Here is a 25,000-nt window from a genome sequence, read left to right on the forward strand (position 1 = left end):
CTTATCTATCTATCTCCTATCTATCTATCTATCTATCTACTATCTATCTATCTATCTATCTATCTATCTATCTATCTATCTATCTATCTGTAGATCTCTCTCTTTCTGTCTATCTGTAGACTTATCTATCTGTCTGTCTGCCTGTCTGTCGACCTCTCTCGCTTTCTCTCTGTCTATCTATCTATCTGTCGGACCTATCTATCTGTCTGTTTGTCCATGTGTATGTGTGTGTATGTGTATGTCTGTGTATGTGTGTGTATGTGTGTATGTGTGTGTTTTTCATTATACCTCCTTCAATATATTTTTCCTTTCTCCCATTTAGATCGCAAATCTAATCGTGTAACTCTCTCTCCGTATATCTATCTATTTCTTATCTTCATATAACTCATTCTTCGTTCTTTCCCCTCTCACCCTTTCTCTCTCTCTCTCTCCTTCTCTCTATCCCAAGACCGGCTGTTTTCATTTTCTATCATTTCGTATTCTTTCTTCTTCATTACATCCTCTCATTACGTTCAACATCCACCTCCCAATACACCCATACATCTCTCCTCTCTCTTTTTTACCCAATGTGTTTCTTTCATTTCACCCCCCCCTTCTTTCTTCTGTTTTCCACAATATCAATCTTTCTTCCTCTTCCTCCAAATATCTATTTATATATAATCTTTACTATAACAAACCATGGGGGGGGGGAAAGCCCCCCCCGTTTCTCTCCTACTTTCACTCATTTCTTCCCATCATCTTTTCTTATCTTTCATTCCGTTCATTTATCATTCTCTCGTTTCCATCCTCTCTCTCTCTCTCTATCTCTCCCAATCTTCTCCTCTCACTTTCTCTCAATCTATCTGCCTGCCTGCCTGCCAGTCTGTCTGTCTGTCTGTCTGTCTGTCTGTCTGTCTGTCTGTCTGTGTCGGTCTCTCTCTCTTTCTTTCTTTCTTTCTTTCTTTCTTTCTTTCTTTCTTTCTTTCTTTCTTTCTTTCTTTCTTTCTCTCTCTCTCTCTCTCTCTCTCTCACACACACACATACACACTATCTGACACCCTTTCTATCTATTTCTATATCTATCATTCTATCTATCCATCTCCCTCTCTCCGCCTCTCTAAACTGCCTCTTGAGATGCGGAATTCCATCAGCAGGGCCTAAAACAGTACCAATAAGTTGGGTTGGTACTAAAGCTACGTCTTGTAGCGGCCCTCTTTGCCACACACATTTATTTTATTACTGCAGCGGCACTCACTGAACCACTTGGGCTGGTCGCTTGGCAGCGACTCCTGGATAAACTGTATGGGTGTGTGTGTGTATGTTTGAATGAGTGGTAGTGTAAGAAGGCATTTACACATTTTACACAAAGGCAATAATATATATAAAACAACAACGACTTTACACACAGCAATGAATATATCGATATAATTACTAACGTGGTGTGTGTGTGTGTGAGTGTATATATATATATATATATATATGAGAGAGAGAAGAGAGAAGAGAGAGAGAGATGGACCGTCAGATGGAAAGATAGGTAGGGATAGTTATATAAGCATCTCTTACTGGAAAATGATTTTAGTAAACTTACTATTTAGCTATGCATATCAATCGTTAATTAAACCGGCACGCATACACACACGCACACGCACACACATACGCATACATGCATAAATTGCATAAATACATACTCACATGCACATCTATGTCGTGCAACAGATGTCTAACCGTACCTGACATAAAAGCAGTACACAAAAACATATACATGCATACGTGTGCGTATATATACATTTATTGAACTATCTACCACATTCTTGTTTATATATATATATATATATATATATATATATATATATACATATATATAGTTAGTGATAGAAAGCGGGAAATAGAGGGGGATATGCAAGAGAGAGAGAGAGAGAGAGTATATTGATGTGTGCTGTGTTTAACAAACAGTCGGGCTAATAACACCCTCCATGGAATTAACAGGAACGGTCCCGAAGTGTGAGGTGATCACACTGTCTCCCCTCTGCAGCCAGGCATCTTCTGTACATTATATTCTCGGCAAATAACCAAAGTTCCACGGAGCAAATCATTCATGTATTATTATTTGTCACTCCTCGTTGAAAACCATCCATGATGACGACGACAACAACAACAACAACAACAACAACTACAACGCCCACAAGTTTTCTGTCACACCGGTTGGTCATCAAATATATTTTTTTAATTCTTTTGTCAATGTCAGTTTTTTTTTTTTAATGAAAAATCTGTATGTCACACTTCACACACACACACACACACACACACACACACACACACACAACGCACACACAGATATTTATATAATGCACACACATACACACACTGATACATATGATGTACACATACACACACGCACGCACACAAACACGCACGCACACACACATACACACACACACACACACGCACACAAACACGCGCGCACACACACATACACACGCACACACACACACACACAACACAAACACACACACACAGATATTTATATAATGCACACACATACACACACTGATACATATGATGTACACACACACACACACACACGCACACACAAACACGCGCGCACACACACACACATACACACGCACACACACACACACACACACCACACACACACCGAAATGCACGCACTCACACGAAATACATTCGTAAATAAATGCCAATGTACTTTTTTTTGTATTGTTTGTTGTCCACACACACACACACGCACGCACACGCACACACACATACACATGTATACACATATACATACACATGTGTATGTGTTTAATTTTACATGTTTACACAGAAGTTAGCATATACTTTTATTTCAATGTCAAATCATCCCACTTAAAGCAATCAAAAGCATAAAACGAGAACAAACACGTGTCTGGATGTGTGTGTATGTGTGTGTGTGTGTGTGTGTTGTGTGAGTGCGCGCACGTGAGCGTATGTGTGTGTGTGTGAATGTATGTAAACAAATTACATGTGAGAATTAATACATTTACACGTACATATACATATAGGTACGTGTATATAAACACATTTATTTTACGTAGCACACACAACCACACGCTCTCTCTCTCCCCATCTCTCTCTCTCTCTCACACACACACACACACACACACTTCTATAAATGTTCGGTATCACCTCGCTGCTGGAGAGAGGTGATACCGTCGCTCTCTTTCGGCGCTGTGATTTCCCGTCGGTAGATATGAGGTGAGGTATGCCCCGCTGCGCCAGCTGTATGTAATATCTATCTATCTATCTATCTATCTATCTATCTATCTATCTATCTATCTATCTATCTATCTATCTATCTATCTATCTATCTATCTATCTATCTATCTATCTGTCTATCTATCTATCTATCTATCTATCTATCTATCTATCTATCTATCTATCTATGTCAATCAATCAAGGGATAGACAAACAGATATGCATGTTTTATGTGTAAAGAAGAAAAAAAACGTGTGTCTTTATTTCGTTGTTCTACTCCAATTCACATCACAGCTGACCCACAAACAACCATAATAATATCAACAACGAGGATAGCAACAATTACAACTACAACGACAACAACAATAATAATACCTGCAAACTAATAAGACCAGGTATTGTGACTGTCAGTGGCAAAAAAAAAAAAAAATGTTAAGTAAATACATTGTTAAAGATATTCCAGCTATGACCTCCGCATGGCTGTGTGGTAAGAAGGTTGTTTACCGACCTCACGGTTTCGGGGTTCAATCCTACTACGTGGCACCTGACGCAGGTGTCTTTTACTATAACTTCGGGTTGACCAAGTATTGTGAGTGAATTTAGTAGACGGTAATTGACATTCGTCGTATATGTGTGTGTGTGTGTGTGTGTGTATGCGTGTGTCTATGTTTGTGTCACCTCACCTCTTGACAATCGAGTGCTGGTATGTTTACATCACCGTTAACATAGCGGTTCGGCAAAAGAAACCGATAGAGTAAGTTTCAGACTTGAAACAAAGTATCGGGGTCGATTTGTGCAATAAAAAAAAAAACTTCAAGGCGGTGCCCCAGCATGGCTGCAGTCCTGAAACAAATAAACAAATAAAAGATAAAAGATAAAAGATCCTGTTTACTCTGTGTCCTTTTCGAAATTGATGCTGTGTAATTTCAAAAAGAGACTTGACTATTATTTCTAGCTGTTTGTAGGACCACATAGTGGATTCTTTTTTTTTTTTTTTTGCTGGCTCGGAACCTTCCCCCACCGTCATCATAATTCATAGCTTTGAGGAAAATATGAAGAGGAGGGGGTAGAGGAGTAAGCATTGCTTCTCCGACTAGCTTCTTGTGATCACTCATTTGCTAGCGATCATTTCACCTGAGGTCATTTACCTGTGTCGTTTTATTTACGTGTGGCGGTCTATTATTCGTATTTTTAGTTTTCTACCTGTGCTAATAAACTTACTTGTAGATAATTCATTGGTTAACTCTTTACTAAACACAAAACTCTTCACCGTTCGTATTTAGCTAGCTTTCCTACTTAAAGACGCTATCTTCACCGCCGTCGCCGTCGCCGTCGCCGCCACAACCACCATCACTACTACTACTACTACTACTACTACTACTACTACTACTACTACATGAAGGTTCTGGGGGGAAATTCTTCATCGATTTCGATGATGAGCACAGTCACTTATTGGATCAAGTGAATTCTTGTGAAATTTATGTCTTAGCGGTTGTGTATTCCACAGATACGTGTATCTTTACTATAATATACACACATACACCAATACATGCATAGGCGTGGGTGTGTGGTAAGGAGTTTGCTTCCCAACCGCGTGATTCCGGGTTCGGTCCCACTGCGTAGCACCTTGGGAAAGTGTTTTCTACTGTAAATCAGGGCCTACCAAAGCCTTATGAGAGGATTTGGTAGACGAAAACTGAAAGGAACCCGTCATATATCTATCTATCTATCTATCTATCTATCTATCTATCTATCTATCTATCTATCTATCTATCTATCTATCTGTCTGTCTGTCTGTCTGTCTGTCCGTCTGTGTCTGTTTGTCCTCTCCTCCACCGCTTGACAACCTGTGCTGGTGTGTTTAAGTACTAGGCTTACAAGAGACAAGTCCTGGGGTCAATTTGCTCGACTAAAGGCGGTGCTCCAGCATGGCTGTAATCAAATGACTGAAATAAGTAAAAAAATAAAAGAATACACACACACACACACACAATTATTTGCAGGATCCCGTAGAATCGAGGTATTTTAATAAGAACACCCAGGTAGAGTCAAGGGTAGCATACCCATGTATTAACAGTCTGTACGGACACTCACGTACTTACTAGAGTATATACGGATTTGTCCTTTCAGTTAGGCATACATCCACAAGTATAGACAAGAGTATGCTCTGGCATACAGTCTACGGTCCACGGTACCCTGAAGGTTCAAGATCCAACGCAGGGAAAGTTCCGAGTGTGGTGAGCTGGCAGAAACTTTAGCACGCCGGGCGAAATGCTTAGCGCTATTTCGTCCGCCGCTGCGTTCTAAGTTCAAATTCCGCCGAGGTCGACTTTGCCTTTCACCCTTTCGGGGTCGATAAATTAAGTACCAGTTACGCACTGGGGTCGATGTAATCGACTTAATCTGTTTGTCTGTCCTTGTTTGTCCACTCTATGTTTAGCCCCTTGTGGGTAATAAAGAAATAGGTATAGTATAAATAACAGAAACGGGTGTGTGTGTGTGTGTGTGTGTGTGTATGCATGTACATCTCCAGGAAAAGCTGGATCGTTGAATTTTTTTGTATAGTCCATCCGTCAGGTTTTCTCTAATTGTTTTTGGTACTTGTGGAGTCAGGGCTTGGCGTAGTGTTCGTCTACCTAAAATTCACTCACTTAACTTAGGTTAAAATGGGGTTAATCTTGGGTTAAACAATGTGCTTTTCCCCGGTGATCTTTTATTCAATCTCTAGGATACCATTCGACAGCTGCACGCGTCCACCTGTTGTCTGTGAACCTTACGCCATGTCCGGCCCAGTGGAACTTGTGCTTTTGTTGTGTGTGTGTGTGTGTGTGTGTGTGTGTACCCCTCAGCATTTGTTAAACATGTTTCTAGAAGAAAGTGACACCAATATAAAACCGGATACAGTTTCTGGTTCAATATCTGGGCTGGGTGGCGCCATGTGACCTTGGGCAAGGTATTTCGTTTCACGTCGCTCCTATTTCGATAACTGTAATGAGTTCGAGCGGGGTGGTTGGCGTGCTGCCCTCTTTCTATCCAGTTGTCATATCTTAAATGTTCTGCTCGCTCAAGGATGACGGAGACGGAAAAGATATCTCTGCCCAACCGTGACTACGCAGGTACCTAAAACAATTAGAGAAGGCATGGTACGTGCTACCCAGTCAAATTTGTTTGTGGGTGATGGCTGTGGCTGTGTGATAAGAAGTTTGCATTCCAACCACACGGTTCTGGGTTCGATCCCAAGCCCATTGTGTGTATATATGTGTGTGTGTTTGTGTGTGTTCCTCACTACCGCTTTAAAACCGGAGTTTGTTTACATCTCTGTAACTTAGCAGTTCGCCCTAAAAGATCGATAGAAGTACCAGGCTTTAAAAAATGCACCGAGCCCGATTCTTTCGATTAAGACCATGCAAAGCGGTGCCCCGGCTGAAACAAGCAGAACAAAAGTGTGTGCGTGCATGTTTACACATACATGTATGTGTGTATATATATGTACATACATACATACACACACATACACGATTATATATATATATATATATATATATCCATGTTTACACATACATGTATGTGTATATATATATGTACATACATACATACACACACATACACGATTATATATATATATATATCCACCACCGCCACCACGTGACCGACCAGACCATCAGATGCTGTTACATCGCTGGTCACAATGCGTTCGCATTGTTTTAGCCTTCGAATGACGCCACCCCGCTGGCTAAGCGAGCAGGCCATATATATATATATATTATAATATATATATATATATATATATATATATATATATATATATATATATAGTACAAAGTAGATAGGGTTATGAATGTAACCCACTGTGAGATATCAATTATCCAATATACTGTTGGTAAAGTACCCAAATTCTTAGTTGATGAACGAGCTGAATTTGTTTCTCCATTTTCTTATTTGTATTATATATATATATATATATATATATATAGGCACAGGAGTGGCTGTGTGGTAAGTAGCTTGCTTACCAACCACACAGTTCCGGGTTCAGTCCCACTGCGTGGCATCTTGGGCAAGTGTCTTCTACTATAGCCTCGGGCCGACCAAAGTCTTGTGAGTGGATTTGGTAGACGGAAACTGAAAGAAGCTTGTCGTATATATGTACATATATATGTGTGTGTGTGTGTGTGTGCATGTTTGTGTGTCTGTGTTTGTCCCCCTAGCATTACTTGACAACCGATGCTGGTGTGTTTACGTCGCCGTCAATTAGCGGTTCGGCAAAAGAGACCGATAGAATAAGTACTGGGCTTACAACGAATAAGTCCCGGGGTCGATTTGCTCGACTATAGGCGGTGCTCCAGCATGGCCGCAGTCAAAGGACTGAAACAAGTAAAAGAGTAAAAGAGTAAAATAGTATATTGCTGTAACGTCTTATAAAATGAGATGGTCCTGGTTGGAACCCCTCTGTCAAACATTGCTCTGCTCAATAAATGTTCATCCGGGGGCTAAATGTCAGCAACAACAACAACAACAACAACCAATTTCCTGCCTCCACCCACAAGTCATGTAGGTCACTCACACCAGCATTTTGTAAAATGTCCCCCGAGGTCTAGTCTTCAGTGTTTACATTCACTGTCACGGGAATCAGTGATTGATTAATCACTTCCATAGGAGGTGGGGGGGGGGGGGCGGGCGGGCGGGAAACTGGTTTCTCAAACTTCTAAAATCTTCTAGCCTGTTTCTCCACCTCCACGTCACATCATCTTAACGTCTACTGCACATAACATAACGTCTCCAACTATATCACACCGCCGTCATCTTTCACACACGTCACACCACAAACTTAGTTTGTACTCTTTTACTCTTTTACACTTGTACTTGTTCCAGTCATTTGACTGCGGCCATTGTTGGAGCACCGCCTTTAGTCGAGAAAAATCGACCCACCCCAGGACTTATCCTTTGTAAGCCTAGTACTCATTCTATCGGTCTCTTTTGCTGAACCAGCATCGGTTGTCAAGCGATGTTGGGGGACAAACACACACACACACACACACACACCACACACACACACACACACACACACACACACTCACACACACACACACACACACATACACACACACACATACACATACACACACATATATACTTATCTACGACGGGCTTCTTTTATATTTCGTCTACCAAATCCACTCACAAGGCTTTGGTCGGCCCGAGGCAATAGTAGAAGCCACTTGCCCAAGGTGCCACGCAGTGAGACTGAACCCGGAACCATGTGGCTGGTAAGCAAGCTACTTACCGCACTAACGTCTTAACAACAACACACCATGGTCTAACATTTAACCCTACCGCAGTCTTAGTTATACCCCATCACCACTACCACCATCACAGCTGCACTACAACCCTAGCTACTTTACATCATTTTAGCCACTTCAAAGTAACACTGCACTCCCATCCTAGCTGCATTGTACACCGTCACAGGTGGTGTAGTGCACTAAGTGGAAGGATGAATGGCCATTCGAAAACGCAGGGCTTGAACGCAGATCAAGGGCCGGAATAATTATCGCAAGATATTTTGTTCGACGCTCTGACGATTTTTATTTCTTTATTGCCCACAAGGGGCTAAACTCAGAGGAGACAAACAAGGAAAGACAAACGGAATAAGTCGATTATATCGACCCCCAGTGTGTAACTTGTACTTATTTAATCGACCCCGAGAGGATGAAAAGCAAAGTCGACCTCGGCGGAATTTGAACTCAGAACGTAAAGTCAGACGAAATACCGCTAAGCATTTCGTCCGGCTTGCTAACGTTTCTGCCAGCTTACCGCCTTCTGCCAAACAATCACCCTTCCAGAAATGCTGATAATCTTTTAAGCTATAGGTGCACACCTGAAATTTTGGAAGAAAGAAACTAGTTGATTAGAAAGACCGCAGTGCTTTAACAAAAGCTTTAACCCTGATAACGCAAACGTAATATTTTGACGTTGAACTGTCGAGGACCATTCCCACCCTTTGCACGTCCATTACGATGACTTTTGTAATCGCCTTTTCTAATTTACTTACTGGCCTCCACTTCATATTTCCCTATCGCTACTTCTTCGTTAAATCCTTCGATTCAACTCTAATCATCCTCTTCAGAGCATTTTATCCCCGGTTGTTGACTATCGCCCTCGTTAACTGCCACTTAATTCGTTTATCTGAACACTGCAGGCTTTGCACGCTGTGAACAGCGCCTTTAAGTTTCAGTAATTGTGTTGGTGTTTGCGTGTTATAGCTGCCAAACCGATTATCTCACAAATCATAAATTTACGGTTTGTGTAGACAATCAGTTAAAACGGTAGACAACTTACACTATCTCTATTTGCTGATCTAACAAATGCTCAAAATACTATCCAAATTGTCTGATGTGGTTACCCCATGTCCACACTGACGCACTCACCAAATTTAGTCAGTAGCTCTGACAAAGGGAAGTGTTTGAGTTAGTTTACGTCGATTTTACACTGTTTCTTATTGACTATTGCCATACGAGATCTGATCAATAAGTATCCGGACTGTTGCCATAAAAACGAAGCTAAAGCACGCAGAGTGAAGCTGCTCGACACAGATTGACCTTGAACTCTGCTGTGCATACACACTAAGTTTTAACATTCTAGCTCACTCCCGCTGTTTACAGCAGTGTTTGGAAGGAACATATGTAGCGTGTGATCGTCGCATTGACCATGACAGAAAAAGTTGTTATGGTGATATCTACTGAGATGCTTACGCAATGTTGCAGAAAGTATATGGAGAGAAGTGTATGAGCCGCACACAAGTGTACAAGAGGTTCAGACGTTTCCCAGATGGCCGAGAAAATGTCGATAGTGACGAACATTCTGGGAGACCCGCAACTAGCAAAACTGAGAAAAATATTGCAGATGTGCGTGCAACTGTGAGGGAAAATCATCGAATCACTATCTGTGAGTCATCAGAGGTCGTGCAGTTTAGTTACAGTTCAGTTCAGTCCTTTATCACTGAAGATTTGGGTATGAGACGCGTGTCTGCCGAGTTTGTACCAAACTGCTTTCAGCTGACCAAAAAGACACTCAGGTTTCAGTTGCACAAGATCTCCTTGATTGTCTCAAGAACGATGGAAACTTTTTGAAAACTTTGCGTAGGCCTCTGAGCAGGTATCGTCAAGCTTTTGGCAAAATTTGATGCCGATTCTCCGCTTAACTTTCTCTGTCATGGCCAACGCGACGATTATACGCTACACACGTTCCTTCTAAGTACTGCTGTAAACAGGAAAAGTAAGCTAGAACATTAAAACTTAGTGCACATGCGCAGTAGAGTTCGAGGTCAATCTGTGCCAAGCGGCTTCACTCTGCGTGCTTTAGTTTCGTTACTATGGTAACAGTCAGGATACTTATTGGTCAGACCACGTATATGCCAGCTTTCGCTTAAAATGTTATTCCATGCATTAAAGTGCAGGACATTTCTAACAACGTTTCTAAACACCTGAAAAAATTCAGCTCCTCTGCTCTTCCTTTGAAGAAATTGCAATGACTACTAATCACCTACAATATCACTGAAGATGATCCGTACTTCGAGATCCCGACCTTTCGAAACAATGTCACCTCACCGCCGTTCGAACCGGGTCGATCTAAGATGCGTATACCATGGTGTCCTCGAAACCTGGGCGCAAGTGTGTGCCTTCTGGAATTCTTGACCTTGCTAATAGGTCATATTTATGTCTAGTGAACGGAGGTTGTTACTGTGGCGGCCCTGCTTCCAAACCGAATCCGTGTTACGAGCATTTATATGTCCACTCTAAGTATTGGTATGTTGGTCAAAGAAAGCTGTCGCTAACTTTGGTTTCCGAAAAGGACGGGTAATCCGTCCGTATAAAGTATTTTTTAAATGTCTTAGTAATACTTTGTTTATGAAATAGTCCTGTTAATGTGTGGCTATGTCTGTCTCGATAGTCTTTGTCTACCCGTGTAGACTGATAGACGGCCGCTGTTTTTGTTTAGAAAATAATTAACATTTATCCGGCAAAACCTGGCAGTAATCCACTCTAGTTGTCTCAGAGACGTCCGTATGCTTCAAAAGAGATCGACTTTATCTTTCCGGGGTCGATAAAATGAGTACCACTTGAGCACTGGGGTCGATGTAATCGACTTACCCCCTCCTCTGCACTTGCTGGCCTTGTGCCAAAAATTGAAATCAATATGCTATAATGTTTACGATATAATAATGTATGTTATCGTGGATTCTCCTGTCGTAGATGACAGGTAAGGGTCCCGCAATTTCTTGTTGAATAATCTGCACAAGTGATTTGATAACCGTACATTAACTGTACATTATTAGCTCGCTATCTCCCCTAAATCGGCATTACCTGTACAGGTGCACGGTGTGCCACATATCAGATGTCAAAACGAACGCAGAGCGACGCAAAATTAAGTGTTTTACTTCAGGCCTCACCGCACCACCCGGCCCCGGAAAACGAAACCACGATTGTAAGCTCGTGAATATAACACCCTTACAAGGCCACGCAAATGCACAGTGTATGATATAGCGTATAATGTCTTACAGTGTTATATTACAATCGAACTACATGTGGAGGCGCAATGGCCCAGTGGTTAGGGCAGCGGACTCGCGGTCGTAGGATCGCGGTTTCGATTCCCAGACCGGGCGTTGTGAGTGTTTATTGAGCGAAAACATCTAAAGCTCCACGAGGCTCCGGCAGGCGATGGTGGTGATCCCTGCTGTACTCTTTCACCACAACTTTCTCTCACTCTTACTTCCTGTTTCTGTTGTACCTGTATTTCAAAGGGCCGGCCTTGTCACTCTCTGTGTCACGCTGAATATCCCCGAGAACTACGTTAAGGGTACACGTGTCTGTGGAGTGCTCAGCCACTTACACGTTAATTTCACGAGCAGGCTGTTCCGTTGACCGGATCAACCGGAACCCTCATCATCGTAACCGACGGAGTGCTTCCACCACACAATCGAAGACCGTTTAAGTCTTATTTTATTTCTCCTCGTTGTTACTTTAAACACACATGACCCAAGTCAAAGTTCATTCTAACAGCTGATGTGGAATCAACTTTTTTTTTTGTTTCAAAGTTGATTCCGATTCATCCTATGAGCTTTTTCACGCCGTCGTTCGACCAGCGAGAAATAAACAGTTAAATTTTTCTCATTCCAAGCCCTAATTACTGTAATTAATTAATAAAAAAAACAAACAAACCCAAGAAGGCATTGTTTAAACATTTTTTTAAAAATTATATACCGGCGACTCAGAACAATAGTTTCGTGTGTGTAGTACACATACAGACTCACACGCAACCAATGAAATAGTGGTGACAATAACTTCGAAGTTTCGGCATTCTTGCTTTCCTGGTACAGTCCGGGGAAGGCGAGCAGGTCGAAACTTCGATGTCTCTGTCACCGCTATTCTTGTAAATGTAATATGTAAATAAATATGTACTCTTCAGAAACTATTGAGTAATCCTTCAATTTAATGTGAAATTGCTTTTATTTTAACATAAAAACAAACATGTATGTATGTATGTATGTATGTATGAATGTATGCATGTATGTATGTATGTATGTATGTATGTGTATGTATGTATGTGTGTATGTATGTATGTATGTATGTATGTATGTATGTGTGTATGTATGTATGTGTGTGTGTATGTATGTATGTATGTATGTATGTGTGTGTGTGTATGTATGTATGTATGTATGTATGTATGTATGTATGTATGTATGTATTTGAGTGTATGTACACACACACACAGAAGCCAAATTTACTTTCCAAATTAAAAGAAAATAACAATATAATTACCGCTAACATTTTGTGTTTGGACAAATGAAAATGAATTTTCTATTTAAAAATTTTAAAAAACAAAAAAGTTTTGTAATAATACACATTTCTATTGCCGCGGGAAGGATAATTAATTCTCCAAATGAAAAAGACAAAAGTTGTAATGAAAAATTTGTCTTTTATAAAAAGGAAAAATTATCTTCTAATGTACACAAAACTTGGTGTATATTTATTTATTTCTAAATTCATAACTGTTTGTCTCGTAGCTACCTACCTTCTCTCTCTTTCAGTCTGTCTATCCCGCCGATGTCCAGGAATTGAGACAGGAAAATCCATCGTAAAATAAATTAAAATTACGTAGATATATAATGGTACATTATTGAACATTTTACAGGAAATAATATTCTATTTACATATTGTTAAATGCACCGTAGCATCACTGTCAAACTGTCATTTTTGACGGTACGATTATTGTATTTGAGTAAACTCTAAAATATTATTAGTAAACATAATGGTTTTCTTTTTTTTTAATATCTCCTACCTATAAATTGGGATGACGATTGTTTGAAATATCCATGGTTCTAATATAACATCAAATACGGTAATTCTAATAAATTTTTGCTTTTTTTTTTCTGTAAAGACTAATTATACAATATAAAAGATCTAAAGTTAAGCAATATAAGAGAGTGTTTTAAATGTGACTTCACCAGTGCAAAATATTGTTGTAAACGTGGCCTTGCCAGATAACTTCAATGTCACATTCCTACATGAAACAAAGTTCTTACTTCTCCACATTTCTTCTTTCTTTTTCTTCTTCTTCGTCTCTCTCTCTCTCTCTCTCTCTCTCTCTCTCTCTCTCTCTCTCTCTCGCTTTAACGCCCGTCTGCCCGCCTGTGAGTTTCTATTTGTTTATCTGTTACATCGAAGGAGCGTGGCTGAGTGCTTAGGGTATTCAGCTCACTTGTATCGGAGCGACTCAGCGCCTCAGTTTCTGTGTGCGTGAGTCCCACAAATGCTGTTGTGGAGCTGTCGTCGACGAATTCGGTTTCTATGTGTTACACTGCAGCTATAGCGCGGGCCGGTTTCCCAAGCATGCTGCCCTGAACGACATCATTAAAAGGGGCCTCGACGTGGCCGGCTTCTCGTCATAACTGGAGCTGGAAAGTCTTCACTGCGGTGATGGCATATCCTTTTCCCGTGGAGGCGCAATGGCCCTGTGGTTTGGGCAGCGGACTCGCGGTCGTAGGATCGCGGTTTCGATTCCCATACCGAGCATTGTGAGTGTTTATTGAGCGAAAACACCTAAAGCTTCACAAGGGGGTGGTGGTGAACCCTGCTGTACTCTTTCACCACAACTTTCTCTCACTCTTTCTTCCTGTTTCTGTTGTACCTGTATTTCAAAGGGCCAGCCTTGTCACACTCTGTGTCACGCTGAATCTCCTCGAGAACTACGTTAAGGGTACACGTGTCTGTGGAATGCTCAGCCACTTGCACGTTAATTCCACGAGCAAGCTGTTCCGTTTATCGTTTCAGCTGGGACCCTCATCGTCGTAACCGACGGAGAGCTCCTAATAATCCCTTTTCCCATTCAAGGAAGAGCGCGACGTACTGCGACACGTCCACCGTTTCCAATCTTGCTGCATTGACCGCAAACGCGGGTACTGTCGCTCGTAATGCAGAGGGGAGGAAGTTAAACAAATACCTATTTCTTTACTACCCACAAGGGGCTAAACACAGAGAAGACAAACAAGGACATACAAACGGATTAAGTCGATTATATCGACCCCAGTGCGTAACTGGTACTTATTTAATCGACCCCGAAAGGATGAAAGGCAAAGTTAACCTCGGCGGCCAGCCGCTGTCTGTTTGTACCTCTCGCTATCGAGACTTCAGGTGCCCTAGGACTCCGCACTGCCGATTTCCTCTGCAAATTCGGGATGACAGTAGTCCGTCTGAGAAATGAGCCCCACGAAGTGGGGTAGATCTTGCAGCAGGTGTTGCTGGCCATTCTCCGCGGCAACGCCATTGCAATTATGTTCTCGAGGCGTGGCAGAAAACCAGAAAAACAAAAAAAAACAAGCAAACAAAATAAAACAAAAAGCACATTTAGACTGGGGTGTACTACCTGTTACTTTCCACCTCAACTTCTTTTGTTGCTTATTCCCTACGCACCCCTTTTCTTCATTTCCATTTTGAAGTAATTCTTTTCTTTTTTTTTACTCGATAATTTAATGTGGAACATTCACTGACCGCATTGCCTAATCGATAGAGGGTGGTGAGCATCTGATGATATTCCCGAAGGTAGGTACCCAATCTCGGTCTTTTCTAGACCAAGGACTGCAACACTGCAATGAACTACAAAATGTCCTTACAAATGGGAACCACGCCTGCTCAGTGCCCTGGAATATCTTCAGACGCGTGTCTGTATCAGCAGCTGTGACATACCGAACCCACCTCCCAGAGGACGCTATCGACAGAAACAATCTGACTATGGAATACATCCCTTCTACAGTAAGCGGAAAGGCCGAGAATCTAGTCAGACGGGAACTGGGGCTAGTCACGATAGAGGCGATGTTGGTATTCACCACCTCGACACGACCTTTACTCTCAGCCCATTTGTAGGTGAGTTAGCTACCCTGCACGTAACCTCATCTCAGTTCCTGTCCATCAGACCGAACCAGAGCAGATTAACCGGTCCGCCTCTCTAACATCTCACCTGTCCGCCTGTCTTGCATCTCCTGATACCACGTTGCAACCCCATCGACTTGTTCGAATTTATCTTTACCCCTGCCATCGTCTCATACTCCTTTAGACTGTTCCACTTCCGTGTTGTCTGACACTGTTTCGGTGACATTCGATTACATCGACACAGCCTCCCACATCCTAGTTCGAAAAGGATCCCCCTTAATACGTCTACCTTCCGCAACAATGGCTGAAGAAATGGGAAAGGATACTCCTGGTGGACCGAAAGCGCGATCTAAACTGTTCCGGTACGTGATCACTTACTTTGGTCTCGGAGCAAATGTTACAACGCATTGCTGCGACCCAGCCTCTAAGAACGGGTCCAGAACCGACCGTTTTTAGGACTGCTATCAAATAGTGATGGTTAACCTTATCGAAAGATTTCGACTGATCTAGATTGATCAACGCCCCACCAAAGCCTGGTTCGTTTCTCACTCCTCTATGATGTATCACATGAGGTGGAGCTTACCATAGCTGGATCTTCTGGGGATCGAACACGCTTGCGTTTCCTGCCCTAACTAACGATGATAAACACCGACTTCTTTGCTCACACTTTGCCCCCAAATCTTAAACAATACACATGGTTGTGATCCGGAAAAAGCCGCTTTTGTTAGTGTTCTTTCTCAACAGCCCTAAGACTCCTTGGCACTCACAGCTGATGGAATTCTCCCGTTCTGCAGTCAGTTACGGCATACGTTTGGCAAAAGATCATGAAAGAAATCTGGCATGTAACCATAAACTTCATAGGACAAATTATCGAACGATTTGTCTTTGCGCAACCGCTCGCAGCCTGCTTTATCTCAGTTGCTGTCACTGGCCTTTTGCAGTACCTCACATCTTCCGCGGAGAGTCGCAGCAGGCCATTGAGGTAGATGCTGAAGTCCATAAGAGTTTCCAATCTGTCGCTCGCTTCGAACAATTGAGCAAAGTACTACAGAAATAACTACACATATCTGCTTGAAACTGAGTAGCATGTGTCCATCCTGGTTCGTTAAAGACCGAATTGTTTTATTACCACGTCGTGCCTCCGCTACTCAAGGCTGTCGAGCGGCTTTTGTTCCCTCTTACTTTAGTGCAAGAGCGCTAGCTTTGACAACGCACACTTTGTGTTTCGAGTTGAAGAAATATTCAGGGGCCATCATCGTAGCTAGCACTTCGCTTGATATGCCTTCAACAACGTCGACTGCCACATCAAATTCGAAATCGAACACCCGGATGAATCCTCTCTATGTTAGATTTCCAAATCAAGATCACAGAGGAGAGTTACATCTACACGAATTGTTATGGAAAAGCGGCCAGTAGGAATCTGTTCGTACATTACGAATTAGCCCTGCCTGCAAGGGCCAAATCCGCATACATGCAGAATGAGATCAGACATACAAGAGACAGGGTGCAGTGAAGCAACGGTCAAAGCTACCAACACCAAGCAGTTCCTCAGGAGCTTAGCACACAAGGGCTATTCGCCATCTGCAGCTAAACCATTGCATCCAAAAAAACATGAAAGTGATTAAACAACATACGAAAGCCCATAACAAGTTGGTAAATCTTCCTTAAACTGCCCTACTTCGACGACAGAACAGCTGCAGCTATTCAACATCCGATCCGCAAGGAGGGACTCATCATACATGCATACATACACACACACACACACACACACACACACACACACACGCACGCACACACACACACACACACACACAGATATATTCTTTTCTTTCTTTTTTTTTCTTTTACTTGTTTCAGTCATTTGACTGCGGCCATGCTGGAGCACCGCCTTTAGTCGAGCGTATCGACCCCGGGACTTATTCTTTGTAAGCCCAGTACTTATTCTATCGGTCTCTTTTTGCCGAACCGCTAAGTGACGGGGACGTAAACACACCAGCATCGGTTGTCAAGCAATGCTAGGGGGACAAACACAGACTCACAAACATATACACACACATACATATATATATATATACATATATACGACAGGGTTCTTTCAGTTTCCGTCTACCAAATCCACTCACAAGGCATTGGTCGGCCCGAGGGTATAGTAGAAGACACTTGCCCAAGATGCCACGCAGTGGGACTGAACCCGGAACCATGTGGTTGGTTAGCAAGCTACTTACTACACAGCCACTCCTGCGCCTATTATATATATATATAATAAAAATAAAAATATATATGTATTTATAATTTATAAGTTTAAATTATTAATTTAAATAACTTTTTAAAATTTTAACTTTAATTTAAATATTTTAATTGGATTTTTATATTTTATTTTTTATTTTTTATATATTTTTTAATTAATTTTATTTTCTATGTATTGGCTTATGATTTTCACTGTTTGATTTGCCTATAGTGGGTTATCTCTAATCTCTAATTAATATAATATTAATATATATATATATATATATATAATTATATATATATATATATATATATATATATATATATATATATAATCAGGCTGAGTAAAAAGTAAGCAACGTTTTGAAACATGAAATTCATCACATATATTTCAACAATGCAGAAATTTTATTCATCAAAGTACCATTACATCCCACACATATTTGCCAACAAGTTACAAGTTTGTTTATTCCAGTAATATAAAAATCTGGAGTTCTGGAGCTTAATGAGCTCTTTGAACACACTCTTAGCATCTGTTTGATTTTTGAACTCCTTCTCTCGTAGGAAACCATCGAGGTGCTTGGAAAGGTGGTAGTCGACAGGAGAAAGGTCTGGGGAATAAGCTGGGTGGGGAAGAACTACGTAGCCAAGATCCCTCAACTTCTGATGCGTCATTAGTGAACGTGTGGTCGAGCATTGTCCTGAAGAATGATTGGCCCTCTTCTGTTGACCAGTTTAGGACGGAGGAATAGCAGCTTTCCGTTCATTTTGGTAATTTTATATGTTTTTCCAGTAATGGTTTTTTCCGGGTCTTAAGAAGTTATAGTGGATGAGTCCAGCATACACCACCAAACAGTCACCATAACCTTCTTTTTGATGAGCTCGGGTTTTGGGAAGGTTTTCGGTGCTTCATTTTGGTCCAGCCGCTGCGAAAAACGTTTTTTATTGTTGTACAGAATCCACTTTTCATCGAAAGTTACAATCCGGTCGAGTAATGGATCGGTCTGGTCACGGAGAAGAAGCAACGAGCAAATTTTATATCTTCGCGTTTTCTGATTTTCATTCAAATCGTCTGGTACCCATTTGTCGAGCTTTTTATTTTTCGATCGCATGCAAATCGTTGCAGGCAGTTTTCTGGCTAACTTGAAGTTCTTTTGCCACTTCTCGAGTGGTTTTTCGTGGATCTTTCTCAATGACGTATGTGTCTACTGCAAAGCCAAGTTTTTCCGGAGCAAAACCACAACATCTCCCTTCCCTCCTGTCCGACTAGGAGACATGATTTTCTCATAGCCATTCAGGAGAGTTGAGAAGGCCTGCAGCTTGTCCAGCCTGGTCTCTGTAGCAACCATCACATCAATTCTGTATGACCTGAGGTCGTCGTGGAAACAAGCCTGCTTCCTCTTCGAGCCCAGGCCACGAACATTTAAACAACCAATGCGTAGCGTAGCAATGTCCAAAAAAAAAAAAAAAAAGAAGGAAATTGAAGCCTATCTGCTTGTTTCATCTTTCGGTGGGGTGGGGATCACTCTCTGTATCACTGAAACCTATTCCCCCCCCTCTCCTTCCTCTCGTATAGAAACGGTTCTACCGGCGGGTTAAACACTTTCGGTAACTCCTTTAACTCCGCTATTTCATTAAGATGTCTCTCAAGCCCGTATATAATTTTTTTAGAAAATTTCCCTACTGTTACTGTTTGTGTATAGTAATGTTTGTTGATGGGTTTTAATCACCCCGCTCTAAGTATTTATTACTATTATTAGAAAAGACTTTCTAACTAGAAAGGGTATGGCCTGGTCAGCCTGTAATGACATGCATAAGATCTGATTATCAAATCTAAGTAGAGACTTCAAACTTGAAATATTCAAAGCCACAGTCGAACCAATTCTACTATATGGCTCAGAAACCTGGACGTTATCAAAGAAGCTTGAGAGGCGGTTGGATGGAACCTACACTCGCCTTCTTATGAGAGCTCAAAATCTCTCGTGGAAGCGCCATCCAACCAAAACAAATATATGGGAAACTACCACCTGTGTCATCTCTTGTGAAAGGTAGGAGAGTCCAGTTTGCTGGACATTGTTTGTAGAGCTGAAAAGAAGTAATTTCTACTCTCTCCTCTGGAAGCCATCTACTCGCAATAACAGAGGGCGCACACTCTCCTCCCTGATGTAATCTCCAGGATACAGGCATCCAGCAACAGACCTCCGTAATGCCATGATGGACCGTGAAGTTTGGCGTAGCATGGTAAATTCCATTGTCGACCACGGTCGAACAATGATGATGATTTATTACTATTTTTGAAAGCTACAGTAGCGTTATCCGCTTTCTTCGGTAAGTCGGTTATTTCTTGTTTCATTTTCCCCCTCTTTGGTTCTTTTGTTTTTTCCTTTTGTTCCTGCGTTTTCGCCGCTTTGCTTTTTGGAGCCACCTCCTGGGACTTGGTGGGCGACTCTAATTTCTTGCGGCGTTTTCGTGACACCGTCTGAAATTCTTTAGGTGACCTTTTCTTCCACACTTATAACACCTTGGTCGTCTCCACGTGAACCGCCAGCACCGTCTCCTCTCTAATGTGTATGCTGTATTGCTTCTGACTGGTGTTTGAAGTTTGTCTTGTTTTTATCGGGAGTTCGTGACTCAAATTAGAATGTTTTGAACAGGATTTGATTGGTAGAGGATAGTTACATGATTGGTCTTATAAACTTTTGTAGGTTCCCCGCTAAATAAAATAACTTTATTTTCTCTCCCTCTCTCTCTCTCTGTAATCTATATATATAATATATATATATTATATATATATATACTAGCAGTATCGCCCGGCGTTGCTCGGGTTTGTAAGGGAAATAACTATATAAGCATTTTTAGAGAGTTACTTCCTTATAAATTCGGGCTTTCTTAGCCATTTTTGTTTTGGTGTCTTCAAGCCATGAAGTCGTTGTTCTAAAAGAACGCTGGTTTCCTTCACAACGCATTACGACGTTGATTTCTTTACACTCCCTTCCCCACAGCTTCACGAGGGAGGGAGGGGAGAAGCAAACAGGTGCAGCTGTGAGCGTGGACGCCAACTCCGCCGCCATCGACATACGATGCATTTTATGCATTAAAATGGAATAAAAAATGATGTTAAATTATTTTTAAAATCGTAGACTCATCGTTGACGCGCGCTAATAGTCAGACGGGCTCGATATGAATCACGACTATAAGATACCCGAATTTGGTTAAACTGCACCGCAAAATGTGGGAGGAGTTAGGAATCTAAATCGAAGGGGACAGACACTCACACAACTAGAGTTTTATATATATAGATATATATGCTTTGATTAATGCATATATACGAGGGTGTACTGAAAAGTCCATGGCTTTGGGTAAAAGAAAATACAGGAAGATCAGTTAATTATGATTCTATTCAACATATTCCTCTCTCAGATTCACACACTTATTGCAGCAATCCTTCAGTTTTTCTAAGCCCCGTAAAAAGAAATCGGAAGGTTGGACCTCCAGCGAGGCCTTTCACGATACCCTTAAAACCAGGAACTTTTCAGTATCCCTCGTACATAATCTATATGTAAGCTTATGCATGTATATACGTATGCCTATACGTGTATATATGTTTTTTTTTAAAGTCTCTCTTTTATCTTTTACTTATTTTAGTCATTAGACTGCGGCCGGCCGGGCAGGGGTACCACCCTGAGGAAATTTTAGTCGAATGAATCAACCACAGTAACCACTGTACTTACTTTTTTAAAGTCTGGTACTTATTCTATCACTTTTTTTGTGGAACCGCTAAGTTGCGGAGACGTAAACACACCAACGCCGGTTGTGGGGAATAGACAGACACAATTACACACACATACCCACACAGATATAGACGACGGGTTTCTTTCTGCTTCTTATTTTTTTACTGCTCACAGGGGGCTAAACATAGAGGGGACAAACAAGGACAGACAAACGGATTAAGTCGATTGCCGTTCATCCTTTTGGGGTCGATAAATTAAGTACCAGTTACGCACTGGAGTCGATGTAAACGACTTAATCCCTTTGTCTGTCCTTGTTTGTCCCCTCTATGTTTAGCCCCTTGTGGGCAATAAAGAAATATATATACTTATTTAATCGACCCCGAAAGGATGAAAGGCAAAGTCGACCTCGGCAGAATTTGAACTCAGAACGTAGCGACAGACGAAATAGCGCTAAGCATTTTCGTCCGGCGTGCTAACGTTTCTGCCAGCTCGCCACCTTTTTGTTTCTGTTGACCAAAATCCACTCACAAGTCTTTGGTTGGCCCGAAGCTATGGTTGAAGACTTTTGCCCAAGGTGCCACGCAGTGGGACTGAGCCGCCAAGAACTATGTGGTCGGGAAGTGAGCTTCTTTCTACACAGCCACACCTGTGCCTATCCATACGTATTCGTTTTCATGTCTGTACGTGTTCCTATGACAGGTTTAACTACTGGAATGTTTGACATACTTTTCTGTCTGTATCATCTTAATTGCATTGTCCTAAGTGTGTGTGTTCCTTCTGTTTTTGTGAAGTTCACCTCCTCAACATTGGTACAGAGGTAGTTAGTTACATAGCCAAGAGTCCGAATAACTACCGATATAAGTCGTATAACGCTCAAGTCGTGGAGGCGCAATGGCCCAGTGGTTAGGGCAGCGGACTCGCGGTCGGAGGATCGCGGTTTCGATTCCCAGACCGGGCGTTGTGAGTGTTTATTGAGCGAAAACACCTAAAGCTCCACGATGCTCCGGCAGGGATGGTGGCGACCCCTGTTGTACTCTTTCGCCTCAACTTTCTCTCACTCCACTCTTACTTCCTGTTTCTGTTGTACCTGTATTTCAAGGGGCCGGCCTTGTCACTCACTGTGTCACGCTGAATATCCCCGAGAACTGCGTTAAGGGTGCACGTGTCTGTGGAGTGCTCAGCCACTCACACGTTAATTTCGCGAGCAGGCTGTTCCGTTGATTCGGATCAACCGGAACCCTCATCGTCGTAACCGACGGAGTGCTTCCATCCATAACGCTCAAGTTACAGTCCAGCTGACTGTGTAGTGAAGAAGCTCGCTTTGCGACCACGTGGTTTCAGGTTCAGTCCCACTGCGTGCAGAAGCGAAATTTGCTTTGGGGTGTCTAACTCAAGCTGTTCAAAGCATTTCAAATTGCCCCTACGCCACCAAAATTTCAGGCTCTGTTGTAGGGGGTGGGGGTGAGGTGCGCTTGCACCCTTTGCACTCGAGCCTATAGCTGCGTGACACCTTGAACATGTCTTATACTACAGCCCCGGGCAGACCAATGCCTTGGGAGTGCATTTTGTTGACGGAAAGTATGAAAGACGGACGTATGTGTGTGTGCTCACGACCGTTGACAACTAGTGTTGGTTAGTTTTCTTTCTATAACTAAGTAGTTTGATAAAAGAGATCGAAAGAATAAGAACCAGATTTCAAAGAGGAAAAAAAAAATAAAAGCAAAAAAAAAAAAAAATGTTGCTCCAGCATGGCCGCAGTCCAATAATTGAAACAAGTAAAAAAACAGATGCAGTTGCTTCAGGTTTCTTATCACTTAAATGTAACTGTTTTTCTCATTCATTCAATTACTTCGAACGTTATGGGCGCATCTTCTTGGCAACTGGTTTCTACTGCTTAGTAACACTTTCGTCTCTCTCTGTCCCGAATTATTATCTTTGGTATGTTATGCTTGCAATTTTAGTGAGGTCTTGACAAAAATATTCCACCAGTATTCTAGTTCGCTGAAACATCTTTTAATTTTAACTTGAGCACTATTTCTTTTGTGGATTTACGGCCTGTAGTGAGTTAACCACATTTAATCATACATCATAGACATATAACAGCTTCTGAGGGTCTAGTGACAATTCCATAACCTTTATGGTTTGTCACATAAAAACCTCTACTTGCACTTCTATCCACTTTTTTGTGCATCAGATATTTCCTTATTTTCTTGTTCGTTAAAAAGGCAAGCTGGCAGAGTCATTAGCACGGCGGAGAACATTCTCAGCTGTGTTTCTTCCGGCCCTTATGTTCTGAGTTCAAATTCAGCAGAGACCGACGAGATCGTTCAAATAAAATATTGAGCTGTAGGCTTGACTCAATCGATTAGCTTGCTCGCTCTTCCAAAATTTCAGGCCTTCTGCATATAATAGGGTTATTTCCTGTTTGTCATGTGCAAAAACCATGCTTTTCTGAGTGAGAGCCAATATAACGGTCGTTGGTCTAAGATTCTATTAATGTCACTCAGGTATGCATATACTGTAAGTGGATGCAAGTATGCATCAATTTACAGGCATGCATGCATGTCAGCCCTGCAGATTTCTGCACGCGAAACTGTAAATGTAAGTCACTTGTTGCACGCCAGCAGTGTAGTCTGTTTTCACTAGTGACGCTGTGCGTGTGTGTGTGTGTGTGTAAGCGTATATGTGAGTGTTTGTGTGTGGTCTGGACTAAAGAAGAATGACTTAAGTACCATTAGAGACACACGTAAGTCAACAGCAGCAGCAACAACAGCTATACTCACTTGAATATCGATAATATTTACAACCTGTGTGGTAAGTAAGTTTGTACCTGGTGAAGGTTGCAACTACGTACTGATGTGAGTGTATGTGTTAAAATGGAATTGGTTGTGCTAGGGTAATGATTGTGTGACAGAGGATAAAACTCAAGTCCCGGCTTAGTCCTGATCCAGTGGACCTATGATGTGTGTGTATACACATACACACACACACAGTTTCATTTTCCAATGAATCCGTTTCTTTATACAACTGTAAATACGAGATTTGCGGGACATTTGGCTGTTCTTTCTAGCAAATCAAGCGACCGCATAGAGGACTTTTCGTTGGTCGTATAATTATATAAAACAGTGACTGATTGGTGATACTAATAAGACTGTCTACGTCTGTACGTGTGTGCATGCGCTTGTGTGTATGTGTGAATACTCACACACACACATACACACACGTACGCACACACACACATACACACACACACGTACGCACACACACACACACGTATCTGTGTACAACCATGTAAACTTGTCCGCGCAAATGATACGATGTATGCGTGTATCTATACACATATCTCTCGTTTAATTACTTGTGTCTAATTATTCCTTCATTAATGTATCAATTGCTTGTTCCTCCCTC

General features: G+C 41.7%; 1 protein-coding gene across 3 annotated transcripts in view; it reads left to right on the top strand.

Moving 5' to 3' along the window:
• Positions 1 to 1,468: 1,468 nt before the first annotated feature.
• The window catches only part of LOC115212914 (pleckstrin homology domain-containing family H member 2), a 1,355,391-nt gene continuing 1,331,859 nt past the window's right edge, over positions 1,469 to 25,000 (top strand). For all 3 annotated transcript variants that reach the window (XM_036504153.1, XM_036504157.1, XM_036504154.1), the window contains exon 1: positions 1,469 to 2,180. The gene's annotated coding sequence lies outside the window, so the exon portion shown is untranslated. The remainder of the gene's footprint in view (positions 2,181 to 25,000) is intronic.

The sequence above is a fragment of the Octopus sinensis genome, linkage group LG6 (genome assembly GCF_006345805.1).
Source record: "Octopus sinensis linkage group LG6, ASM634580v1, whole genome shotgun sequence".
Lineage (NCBI taxonomy): Eukaryota > Metazoa > Mollusca > Cephalopoda > Octopoda > Octopodidae > Octopus > Octopus sinensis.